Source organism: Puma concolor, chromosome D4 (assembly GCF_028749965.1).
Source record: "Puma concolor isolate L17-30 chromosome D4, mPumCon1.1.hap2, whole genome shotgun sequence".
Lineage (NCBI taxonomy): Eukaryota > Metazoa > Chordata > Mammalia > Carnivora > Felidae > Puma > Puma concolor.
In genome coordinates this window covers 62537459-62543081 of record NC_141679.1, presented here as the reverse complement: position 1 = coordinate 62543081, position 5623 = coordinate 62537459, and positions in this window count along the sequence as shown.

The window sequence follows — 5623 nt, the reverse complement described above, 5'->3', positions numbered from 1 at the left end:
TGCATGCTTGCTGCTTCCCTACCTCTGGACTTGCTAGTTACAGGCACTAAATAAACCTCCTTGAATGTTTAAGCCAGTTTGAGTTAGGTTTACTAGTACTTGGAAATGTAGTGTGACAATAAAAACATCCCAACTGATTGAAGAGATATGTTATGGCGAATTCAAGGTGCTTACCACTGGGAAAAGGTCAGAGAAAGGAGTGGGTGCTGGAGAGGAAGAGCATACTCTGCTTGTAGTTAGAGGAGCAACGTGACATATTGGGAAGATTGTGGGCTTTAGAGTTGGATGCACCTGGGTTTCAGTTCTAGTTCTGTCACACACTGGCTCTCTGACCTAATTTCCTCATCTTTAAATTGAGGTTATTAACAGACCTTGTAGGTTTGTGATATGGTTTAACTGAGATTAATTATGAAGCTGGCTAAGCCCAGTGCCTACTGGTACATTGTAGATCCTCAAAATATGAGGGCTATTGCTTTTGCAGTGGTAGCTGCTACCAGAAAAAGGTGATGGAAGGTACCATGTCCTCAAGTTATAGACTGAATGGCGTATAGTAGGGTTCCATAGGGACTATAGCCAATGGGATGGGACTGCTGAAGTCTCACCGGGTGCAGATCTGATTGGGCACAGACATTACTATGAATAGCTGGAATAGGAAGGGACAAAAATTGGAACAGGAAGTTGTATGCATAGAGGCACCTGGGTGGCTCAGTGGGTTGAACATCCAACTTTGGCTCAGGTCATGATCTTGGGGTGCATGGGTTCGGGCCTCACATCAGGCTCTGTGCTGACACATTGGAGCCTGGAGCCTGCTTCAGATTCTGTGTGTGTGTGTGTCTCTCTCTCTCTGCACCCCCACCCCACTAGTGCTCTGTCTCTCTCTCTCTTAAAAATAAATAAACATTAAAAAAAAAGTTGTATGCATAAAGGGCTATTTCTGTTAGGCACAATTATCTGGTTGAATTGCCCCTTTTGTTGTACGTGTGGTTCTATGTATAGAATGTTTCCATCTATTATGGAAACATCTTCTTACTTGTGTACTGCTAGATAAAAAATGATAAATTGGTGTTTGTGATCCAATTCATTCTTTGGTCCCTTAGCTGACGTAAACTTGTGCAAGGTAAGTTACAAGGCAATTGGATTTATCACCATCTTTACCTCCATTGCTTTCTTGTCACGTCTTCCTAGAAATGTAGTCTAGTCTCCTTGAATGAATTCAGGAAATACTCTGGTGTCTGATGGGAATCGGAATATCACATTATTCTTCTTAGCAATAATTTACAAAATTTTCTTAAGATGGGTTACTTCTATAGAAAGTTATGCAAACTGTTACATAGTAATTAATTACCAAACTCAGGTTTAGAAAGTACCTTTTCTTTGCTTTATTCCTAGATACTAAAACAGCATGCTATACAAAATCAGTGGCCCAAACTTCTCACCTGGAGTTGGGCACTAGAGTTTGCCAGAAAAAATTCTGAAAGGACAGATAGTCTGGAATCTGTCCCACCCCATTGGATCAGTTTTTCCTTCTGTACACTCTAATGTAATGGCTTTAGGTGTAATTTAAGGCAAATTTAAAGAAATACAAGCAACTTAGTATAGATACCTTTTTCTTAACTCAGCTTTAACTATAATCTGTCATTGCCTGATGTAACCTTTAATTTTTTGTTTCTTCACTGTGCTCTAAGGACATTTTCTTATTTTCTCATACTTAGGTACGAGTACTTAACTGTTATTAAGAGAGTTTCTCACTCAGCCTTTGGTATGATTCACTTTGTCAGCTCTTCATACTCTGGCAAAAGAATATTTTCTTTGTGATTTACTTTTCTTAGGAACACAAAATTCCTCTTTCATGTTAGTTTTCTTAGCTCCAGAAGGAACTAGACTGTGCTGAAAGAGCGAGTTTGCCAAGGAAGAGGCACAAACCGCATGGTTGTCATTTTCCAACCAGATAAAGGTTATGACCGGCTAACCATTTAAAAAAATGTTTATTTATTTATTTTGAGAGAGAGAGTGAGAGAAAGAGGGAGCGTACAGTGAGCGAGGGAGGGGCCAAGAGAGGGTGAGAGAGAATCCCAAGCAGGCTCCCCCTTGTCAGTGAAAAGCCCCACACAAGGCTTGATCTCACAAACTGTGAGATCATGATCTGAGCTGAAATCAGGAGTCAGACGCTCAACCAACTGAGCCGCCCAGGCATCCCATGACAGGGTAATCATTTTTATGTTACTCACAATTCTGCATGTCTGGGAGAAAGGCATAGGTTTTGGGTTCGAGACCCAGCTTTGCAATTTATCTTTGTGATCTAGGGCAGCTACTTAACTTGTCCGGAACCTAGTTTTCTCGTCTGTAAAATGGACAGTAACCGAAATCATAGGATTATTACGTATGTGGAATAAGATAATACGCAAACCACCTAGTATGGTACCTGTACATAGTGAGTACTCAATAAATTTTAATTCCTTAATATCTCTTACTCCTATCTTTTGAGGCTTTTAGTTGGGGTAAAATCATTTGCACAAAATACTAATTATTATAATTTAACCACCGTAACAGCTTGTAACATACTTTAAACCTTATTCTCAAAAGAACGATGCCTAATTTTTCTTGGGCTTAAATATAAAGTTCACTGCATTTATTATTTGCCCCAGAATGCTGAGAGAAACTGGCAGTGAAAAATTCACAGCTATTATCAGTGATCTTTGATAAGACATGGAGGATAGGAATTCCAGAAAACTAGGAACGAGCAAATACTCCAAATTTCTAAAGGAAGAACAAAATATGTGCCCTCACTCCCTTCCTCACCAAATGATACAGTAGCCATCTTGATAGCAATCTCTGGAAAAATTCTAAAAATGCAGTATACTTATGATTTGTAAGCATTTAGAAACAAAAGCTGTGATTGTTAGGAGCTAGTGTGGATTCACTAAGACCAGGACATTTCTCTTTTCTACTAAATTGTTGTAAGTCCTGTGGATCACATCAATGCTGTAGACATAGTGTATTCTGATGCAGCAAAGCCTCTAACAAAATCCTTATGGTATCCTTGTGGATAAAATATTTAGACAAATGTGGTCTGGATTATCTATCTATCTTCCATCTTTTTCTTTGTTCTAAAAAGACTTTTGGTAGTTTTAATAATACACAAAACTCAATAAGATGAACCTCTCTCCTCCCCCCACCCCATCCCAAAATAAAGAAGTGAAGAAATTAGAGTAAAGGGAAAAAATGTTAGGGAGAATAAGATGAAACCACAAGTGTGTGGTTGGTCCATGAAATGTATACCATGAGATTCTGTTATTCCATAGTCTGTACACTTTCTAGAGGTGATTTGAAGATTTTGTTGTGGACTTCCTAACAGTTCATGCAAAGAAGAAACATCATAAATAAAAATGTCTATAAGAAAGAAAAACAGTGCTGAGAACAGAGAGAAACTTCTGTGGGTTCTCGTAAAGAGGACATATGTCATATAGTAAACCATCTGCTCAGTACATCCTCACATGAAATACAGTGGTGAGTTTCAAGGGCTGCTTCTTATGGAGTACCTTTTTGTGGACCAAAGCACTATTGTGTTAAAAAAAATTCTGTGGGAAATTGGGGGTTAAGGGTCATGAGAATGCCATCAAGATATGCAATTCTCTGGTAGTTGGGTAAACGCTTTTACCATTAGGTTCTAGTTTAACAGGGTGATTTATTAAAACTTCTTCAAAGATCATTCATTAAAGGATTGATGTCTCTAATGCTCTGCTCTGTCCTTGAATACCCAAAATAATCATCAAGGATGAAGTCATAGAATACACTCCTCACATTTTGGAGAATGAAAATTTGGGAGGGACAGTGGATACAGGCAGTTACATGTTCTTAGTACCTGAAATGTTGGGTTAAAGCCTACAAGGTAAAATTTGGTAGCTCTAAATACATATAAAATAGTGGATTTAGGTTAAAAAGCATATCCTTGGGTTCTAGAACCAGGAACACCCTGAGAGCAAGGCAGACTATTTGAAAAGGACCCCAGGGGCTTCTGTGACTGCAAACTCAGGTGGGCCAATAGTGTGACATGACTTCTAGGAAAGCTAAATTTTCATCTGTAATAGCATTGTGCCCAGAGTGCCATCATGCTATGCCCTGGCTAGATCACATCTGGAGCCCTATGTTAAATTCTTACGCCATTTTCCAAGAGAGATACTCAATCAAAGGTGAGTATCTGGGATGCTGAGGATTCTAAAGGAAAATTAAGGGAAATTACAGATGCTTATCCCAGAAATGAGAAGACAAAGCAAAATATAGTTAAAGAGGTATTATGTGGGTAAGAGAATAATTGCTTCCTGGATTAATCTAGAAGAAAACATGAAAAACCAAGGATTCATTATAAAGGAACACATTAAAGAAAATATTCTAATGAGAACTATCTAAAAAAATTAAAATGATCTCTTATGAGTAGTGAGCCTCCTATCATCAGAAGAAATCAAGGAGAGTCTGTGTATTTTCTGGGAATGTTATAAAGGATAGTTTGATGAAGGTGAGAGATTGTTCTAGGTGACCTCCATGTTCCCTTCCACTTCCAAGATTTTATGCACCTTTCTCTGAAATGGCAGAAATTTCAACAGTTAAAAAAATCCACAAGTTATTTAAAGAAGAAAATCAATCTAGTCTCAGACTATTGTTAGTGCCTCAGAAGATCTGCCCCCAAATGACTAAGTTAAAATAACACAAGCAGAAGATGATGAATCATGCTGCTTTTCCTAATGGTCTCTAACGTGCAAAGCCCAGGATCACAGCTGCCACTCTGAGTGACTACATGGGGAGGGGGAACTAAATTATGGTAGGTATAACACTGTAATGTTCCCAGTTGGTAGCTTGTGTGTATGTGATTACCTAGTATTCCTTACCAGCTGTTTTTTAACATTAGTCATACTGATTTGAAACAACCGCCCTCTTTTCATTTATCTCAATAAGCACTGTTCTTTTAGGAGGAGTAAGACATTTCATTTAAAAGTGGAAGCTTTTCTTAGTTCTTGAGTGCATGTGATATGATTGTATATATATATATATATATATATGTACCTCCCAGGGTCATTGTGAGTCTCAGGTGAGGTAATTATTGAGATTACACTCTCTCTTGCTATTCTTGACCCAGGTCACTGAGGTGGACAGGGTCTCAGGAGTGGGGAACATTAGTATCCTCCTTGCGCCAGAATAAAGAAAGGCTTTAGTGGGTGGACAAGCTTTTGGAAGGGGTCCATGGAGATGAGCAATCAGGACAGATGGTCCCCAAATACCTCCTCCCATCCCATGTGAGGGGACTTAGATGGGTGGGTTTTCTTTCTTGGTGCTCCTGGCACTTGAATGAGGCAAAACTTTGAGGTGTGCTGAACTGATAACAGGAAAATGATTGTACCTCATCTAGAATGGGGAGGGGTTCACCAAAGGTAAGGAAGATCAGGGCCTGGAAGGAACACTGGAATAATTTAATCAGGGATGGAGAGGGGAGGAGACCCTGAGAGCTCAAGTCCAAGGTCTAAAGCCAGAATAAGAACCAATGGGGTGTCTAGATATTAGAAGGTAGAAAAAAATCAGTTGAAGGCTGTCCATACAGATTCTGCTGTTGGATTCACAGGCTGGCTTTATT